The 7,622-nt window shown below is 50.2% G+C and overlaps 1 protein-coding gene across 1 annotated transcript in view; it reads left to right on the forward strand.

Annotated features, from left to right (window-relative positions):
* Positions 1 to 802: 802 nt before the first annotated feature.
* Positions 803 to 7,622, forward strand: part of LRRC32 (leucine rich repeat containing 32) — a 30,102-nt gene continuing 23,282 nt past the window's right edge. Inside the window, exon 1 of the mRNA XM_015408856.1 lies at positions 803 to 919. The gene's annotated coding sequence lies outside the window, so the exon portion shown is untranslated. The remainder of the gene's footprint in view (positions 920 to 7,622) is intronic.

Consider the following 7,622-nt stretch of genomic DNA (forward strand, 5'->3'; position numbering starts at 1 on the left):
ATGCCGATTAGCACTTTGAGGTCAGGAAGCCATTTTTCTCGAGGCCAATTTGGGAGGTTTTTTTGCCCTCTTCCGGGCATGGAGCAGGGGTCACTGGGAGTCTGTGGTGAGGGGAGGCATTTGTGAATTTCCTGCATTGTGCAGGGGGTTGGACTAGATGACCCCGGAGGTCCCTTCCAACTCTATGACTCTATGATTCTATAACACATCGATTTGCCTTTCAGGTGTCATAAAGCGTCTCAGTTATTTTTGCAAAAAAAAAACCCCTCCACAGTGGTGGAGACAAAATCTTAGGAGGGGAATACAGCCATTTCGAGCCACTCCCTTTCTGTTTCTACAAACAATGCGAACCTCTATGCCCACTCTATTCTGTTCACTTTTTGGGCTTTTCCTTCCCGCTCTAATGAACCGCAGGCCTTCGGAGTCCCCAAACGCTGGAAGAGGAACGCAGACCGAACCCGACCACACAAACCGACACACCTGTACGGCAGGCGCCTGTCGCGGTTTCAGAGGACATGTGCCAAGGGGAGAGGAAAAGTAATCGCCACATCAGATGCAGGTGAAAAACATGCGCCTTTGGCAGGCGGGGCGCTCCAGAGGAGCAGATCACATTTAAAAACCATTATCGAGGCAGGAGCGCAGGGACGTTTGAGGGAGAGTGTGGAAACACTCCAGCCGGGATCAGCGTGGAGGAATTCCTTCAAGTCTAATCTAGGAGGAGTATCTTCCCACCCCCCACCCCCCTCTTTCGGTGACTAACTTTTCTCTTGACTCTTCTGAGGTTCTCAGTCGGTCTGGATGTCTCACATGAGCAAGCTTCTCGGCTTTCACCGGAGGGGGGCCTGCCGCCTGGATCTTCTCTGCTTTGTCAAAGGGCCGAAGGTAGACCTGGATCTGGCCTCCTTCGCCACAACAAGAGGTGGGTACCGGAGGAGAGGGCGCGGAGCTGTGGGGTGTGTGTGTGGGGGAAACAGAAACAGATGTTTCCTCCCAAAGAGGGATCGGTTGGGATTCTCTTGTGGAGGCTTTGATCGCCCGGCGCCGGAGCCTCGTAAGAGGTTTCCTTTTGCGAAAAAGGGAAATCAAACATTGGCCATAATCCAGCGACGGCAAAATGATCTGCTTTTTTAAACAAAATAAAAAATAAAATAACGCAGGGTCCTTAGATTGAAATCCCTCGCATGTTAATAGGGAGTAAGTCCCTTGGAACTCAATGGGACTTAACTTCTGGGTAATGCAGGCTTAAGGTGCCGCTGTCTAGGGCTGCCGACAACCTGGAGGAAACGCGTCCTGTCCCTTTAACGGAGGCTTGATGGGATGTTATTCGCCAGATGTTGCTATATACCTCCATTCCATGAAAAGCTGCAATTGAAGCCCTGATCTGGAAAGCCCAGGCAAGTCAGATCTCGGAAGCGAAGCAGGGTTGACTCTGGCAAGTACTTGGATGGGAGACCTCCAAGGAATGCCAGAGGCGGGAGGCGGGGGGCAGGCTCTTTTCAGCCACCTGTCTGAATATCCTCCAGGCCCCCAGTAGGGGTCAGTCACCAGAGGTCGCCAGGACTTCCAGGTAGACAATTGCCCATTTATTTTCTTTATTCCCTTTAATTCTATCTCACCTTTTCCCCAAATGGAGACCAAAGTAGCTCTTTTGTTTTATCCACACAACAACCCTGTGAGGTACACTTCTCCTTCTTCTCCTCCTCCTTCTCCTCCTCCTTCTCCTCCTCCTTTGTCATGTACCAGTGATGTATTTGTTGGACACTGATGTGTATTTGGCTTTGTACACGGGTCACGTCGTGGGAACATGATGTCATCAGCCTTGGTGAATGATGTCATTGACATCAGTGATGTCACTGGCTGTTGGCTTGGCCGACGGCGACCAGAGAACCTGCTGAAACATCCATGGATCTCATGACGGTTCCAGGAGCCCTGTAAAAACTCACCCGAGCAAATTCCACTTGAGGCTGAATTCAAGGACAAATGTAGACATCCGCGCTGAGGGTTTATTTACCCAGTTGCTAGTCGGCAGAAAGGGAGGGAAGGCAGCGTGGTATAGCTCAATCCAATCAGATCTCGGAAGCTAAGCCGGGTCAGTACGTGGAAAGGAGAAGACCAAGGAAGACTCTGCAGAGGATGGCCATGGCCAACCCCCTCTGCTTCTCCCTTGCCTTGAAAGCCCCTTGCTGGGGTCACCATAAGTTGGAAGCTAAGCAGGGTTGGTACTTGGAAGGGAGACCACCAAGGAAGACTCTGCAGGGGAAGGCAATGGCAAACCATCTCTGCATCTCACTTGCTGGGGCCACGGTAAGTTGAAAGCTAAGAGGGTCGGTATTTGGAAGGGAGACCGCCAAGGAAGCCTCTGCAGAGGAAGGCCATGGCCAACCACCTCTGCTTCTCCTTTCCTTCAAAGCCCCTTGCTGGGGTCACCAGAAGTTGGAAGCTAAGCTGGGTGGGTACTTGGATGGGAGACCACCAAGGAAGGCTCTGCAGAGGAAGGCAAATGGCAAACCACCTCTGCTTCTCCCTTTCCTTGAAAGCCGCTTGCTGGGGTCACCAGAAGTTGGAAACTAAGCTGGGTGGGTACTTGGATGGGAGACCACCAAGGAAGGCTCTGCAGAGGAAGGCAAATGGCAAACCACCGCGGCTTCTCCCTTTCCTTGAAAGCCCCTTGCTGGGGTCACCAGCGTTCTTTTGTTGCTCTCTGGGCTACCGCAGCTATTTCCTGTTTAGAGTAAGATTGGTAATTGTAGTCAGTGCCAGCTTTCAGCAACATTACTGCAGTGTTCCTGTGGTACATGTGAACAGCTGGATTCTCGAAGCTGTTAAGCCGGTGTGCTTGACCTGTCTGGTTCCACGTGCGTGTGTGTGTGTGTTTGTGTGTGAAGAGCTGTTAAGTCACAGACAACTTACAGCGACCCTGTAAGGGTTTCAGGGCAAGAGATGAACAGAGGTGGTGTGCCATTGCCTGCCTCTGTATAGCAACCCTGGACTTCTTCTTCTTCTTCTTCTTCTTGCGCTCTCAGCCCCACCTGCCTCACAGAGTGTCTGTTGTGGGGAGGGGAAGGGAAAGGAGTTTGTAAGCCGCTCTGAGACTCCTTTGGGTAGTGAAGGGAGGGGTATAAATCCAATCTCTTCTTCTTCATAAGTTCTTTCAGAGTTGTTTTCTCAAGAGCAGTTCTTGAGAGAGCTCTCTCAGCCCCACCAACCTCACAGGGTGTCTGTTGTGGGGAGGGGAAGGGAAAGGAGTTTGTAAGCCACTCTGAGACTCCTTCGGCCAGTGACGGGCGGGGTATAAATCCAATCTCCTCCTCCTCCTCTTCTTCTTCTCCTCCTCCTCCTCCTCCATCCAGGTCAGGACAAAAGACATACCGAGGTGGCTTGCCCTTGCCTGCCTCTGCGTAGCAACCCTGGACTTTCTTGGTGGTCTCCCTTCCAAGTCCTAATCAGGGCTGGCCCTGCTCAGCTTCCAAGATCTGATGAGACTGGGCTAACCGGGCCATGCGGCTCAGGTTGGTTCCTCCTAGGGGGTGGGAAAAGCCACCCACACTGTCTAAGCCGCAGCGAGCAGGACGGAGACAAATGACCAACTCCCCACATGAAGAAAACCGGCACAACAAGGAATGGAATTCCGTAAGGACTTTTTCCCTGGACGTGCTGATTTTCCTCTTGCGGATAAGTTTTTGAAGTGGAGGGAGCATTTGGAAGCGGGATCCTCCCAGCCTCGTGCAGAGGTGGTATGTTATATTGTTTTGGGTGTCGCACCAATTGAACCAGATTCAAATTCTTGTTCAGATATGACGTTTGTTGGGTGATCTTGGGCCAGTCGCGGTCTCTTAGCATAAACCTATCTCACAATGCTTGTTAGATTAATATGGCTAGCCGTGTGAGTCTGTCTGAAGCAGTAGAAAAGAGCCAGAGTCCAGGAGCACCTTAAAGACTAAACAAAATATGTGGCAAGGCATGACCTTTCGTGAGTCACTGCTCATTTCTTCAGATGACAGCCAGAATGGGCGTCCATCTGTCCTATTTATTGGAAAGCGGAGGCAAATGACAATAGCAGGTGAATGACAATCGCTGGCGTGATTGGATTTAGATGAGATAGGCAGAGGGGCAACAGGCGTGGAGAAATCCGCATTGGTAATGAGACAGGAAACCTAGGTCTTGATTCAGTCCAGGTGGATGCATTGTCTTGAGCTTCATGATCAATTGCAGTTCAGCATTCTTTCACAGGCTTGTTGTGAGAACAAAATGGAAAAGAGGAAATATACGTGCATTTCTTTGAGGAAGGGGATGAGAATGAGACTAACAGAGAGCAGACGGATATAGTCTCGTTTACCACCTCTGTGGCGTACGCAGACCAGGAATAATTTCCCCTGAGTGGGCCAGAAGTTCCCCAACACATTCGTTTATTCATTCATTCTTTCGTTCGTTCATTCAGATATTTTAGAATCACAGAATCACAGAGTTGGAAGGGGTCCTAGAGGCCATCTAATCCAACCCCCTGCCCAATGCAGGATCAGCCTAGAGCATCCCTGACACGTCTTTGTCCAGCTGCTGCTTACAGACTGCCAGGGAGGGGGAGCTCACCACCTCCCCGGGCAGCTGACTCCACCGTTGCACAACTCTGACTGTCAAAACGTTTCCCCTAAGATCCAGCCGGTACCTTCCTGCCCTTAATTCAAACCCATTCTTGCGAGTCCTCTCCTCTGCTGCCCACAGGAACAGCTCCCTTCCCTCCTCCTCTAAGGGACAGCCCTTCAAAGACTTCAAGAGAGCAATCCTGCCCCCCCCCCCACACCTCCTCTTCTCCAGACTGAGGAGGCTTGCTGTGAGATGTTGGCTCGTTTGTCCTTTTTTGAATTCTGGGAGGGGGGGCGTTGGGGAATTTGGATACCCGGTTTGGCGACTCTAAGTGGAGGGACCCCAGGGCCCTGGACAAGGTTCTTTGCATGCCCTGAAGCCTCATGCTTAGGGTTGCCAGCTTCGGGTTGGGACCAGTGTTCCCCCTGAGCTGAATTAGTATGAGCTAGCTCACACTTTTTAGCTTCCGGCTCACACATTTTTGCCTTCGCTCAGGAAGGAGGGCTCCAGAGCAAACTCACTTATGCAGTCGCCAAATGGCTCACTCACAACTTTAATGCCAGTAGCTCACAGAGTTTTGCTCACAAGACTCCACAGCTTAGAGGGAGCCTTGGTTGGGACATACCTGGAGATTTTGAGGATGGATCTTGGGAAGGCAGGGGGACGTCAGAACGCTATGAGTCCGTAGAGTCTGCCCTCCAAACCGGCCAGTTTTCTCCAGGGGAACTTTTGTCGTCTGGAGATCAATTGTAATAGCGGGAGATCTCCAGGTGCCACCTGGAAGTTGGTGATCCTACCCCCCCTCCCAAGCTGTTCTGGTCAGAGGATTCCTTGGAACCTCATCCTACAAGCACAAAATACTGCGGTAGCAGTAAAAAACACCACCCTGTGCATGTGAGTTCCTGCAATAACACGTGCAAGCAAAATGTATGTATTCCTCCAAAACATTTCTATGCCACGTTCCCGCCAAATAGGGTCCCCAAAGTTGGTGTATGGTCAAACTTTAAAACGTTTCAGCGTTAAAAAAGCATTTAGAATACAGTGTCTGTACCACAAATCAGTAAAACCAGGAAAATTCTTGTTTGTTCTTTTAAAGAGAGAATCTGGGCGACACCCCCCCTCATGTAGCCAATCCTCCAAGAGCTTACAGGGCTCTTCTTACAGGGGCTACTGTTAGCTCTTGGAGGATTGGCTACATTAGGCGGGGTGTCGCCTAATATGCAAAGGAGTTCCTGCTACAAAAAGAGCCCTGCATCCCCCCCCTTTTGGGGTATTCCCGTTTTCTCCCAAAGCACCTTACCATGTCAATCTCCCCTCCTCCATGTTATCTTCACAACAACCCTGTGAGGTAGGTTAGGGAGTGAGCGAATGGCTGGCCCAAGGTCACCCAGCGAGCTGAGCAGACGGTGGCGAAACAGTGTTGTTAATCTGCCATGAAATCCCACCCCCCCACCCACCCACCACCCACCCACCCCCTATTTCTGGACTTCATCCTAACAAACCTTCTCCTTGGCTAGACAGAGGAACCGTTTTTTACGAGCTAAGCCAGTCCACTTCTGCATTATTTCATTCGGTGCACGCTGCTTGTAGGGTTCTGGAGCTTTCCGAAACCTGCAAATCCTGCTTGTGGGGCAGCAAAAGGGGGGTGGTGGTGAGGGGGAAAGTATCAACGTCTTGAGCAAGGATGACATCACCCGGCCCTGGTTTTTATGCCGAGTGATTTAAAGGCCAACCTGACGACCCCTAGTCCTTTGAGGTTGTTTTGCCATTCACTCGTTGGCTCCTTTGAAAAGATCCGCCAGGAATGTATCTTGCAGATGCCGAAAAACCAAAGTAAACACTCGAGCTGATTGATCCCGGGTGAGTCAAGCAATGAAGCCTATGGAGATAAGTTAACTATTCCTCAACAGGACTGTCAAGAGACAGGAGGAGGAGGAGGAGGAGGAGAAGAGGAAGAGGAAGAAGAAGAAGAGGAAGAAGAAGAAGAAGAAGAGGAAGAAGAAGAAGCATGGGCAGCTTCAAAAGGGAATTAGATAATGTAGTGTATGCTGACCACCACTGGGGGCCAGCGAACAGCCAGAGCTTGGCTCTGGAAGAACAATAGGGACTAGGCTCCTAGTCCCTCCACTGGGGAACCAATGGGAACCATGGCGGGAGATTCAAACCCACCAATGGTGACCAGGGGTGTGTCCCCAGGTATGTATATAGTTGGCCTACCGGCCGTTTGTTCTTGTTGTGTACCTAATAAAGCGTGCCATGCACCACGTCGTCGTCGTCGGTCGTTTATCCATGCGGCAACCCACGACATAACAAGGTCAAAGAAGACGGGGACAGCAAAGGATGAGATGGTTAGACAGTGTCATAGATGCAGCGAACATGAAATTGAGCAAACTTCAGAGGACGGCGGAAGACAGGAAGGCCTGGCATGATCTGGTCCATGGGGTCGCAAAGAGTCGGACTCGACTGTGTGACTGAACAACATCAACAACAAAAGGAATATCTGGATTTTATTCCATCGAAGTATGCAATTCCAAAGGAGCTGTTAAATACTAAAACACCAGGACAGGAGCTGAAGGAATGGGTCTTTAAAACGGGTGGGGAAATAGGTAATCGCTCGATCCACAGTGGTCCCTTTTTTCAAATTTCTAAAAAGATATCATGTTAGGTCTTCTTATATGAAGACTTTAACAACAATGAAATTAAGGATGGACTTTACTAGTTTAAGATTTCAAGCTCTGCCCTCAGTGGTTCGATTGGGCCGTTTCTTAAGTGTTCCTACCCCGTCATGATTCTGTGTGTGTGGTATGGGAGAAATAGACAATCTGATCCATTATATTTTGAGATGTCCCCTTCACCATGACCCTCAAAACAAATTTATTACTAATATGCTATCCATGTGGGAAGGACCTTCTGACATCGAGAGACAAACGACTCGATACACCTGATATGTGTTGGGTCACAGCTGTGTGACCAAATTCGCAACCAGACATCAGAGGAACTCACCTTAAAAGGCTCTTTTTGGCTCAGTGCTGAGAGAGGGG

The sequence above is a fragment of the Gekko japonicus genome, unplaced genomic scaffold, assembly GCF_001447785.1.
Source record: "Gekko japonicus isolate JY-2015 unplaced genomic scaffold, Gekko_japonicus_V1.1 scaffold4416, whole genome shotgun sequence".
Lineage (NCBI taxonomy): Eukaryota > Metazoa > Chordata > Lepidosauria > Squamata > Gekkonidae > Gekko > Gekko japonicus.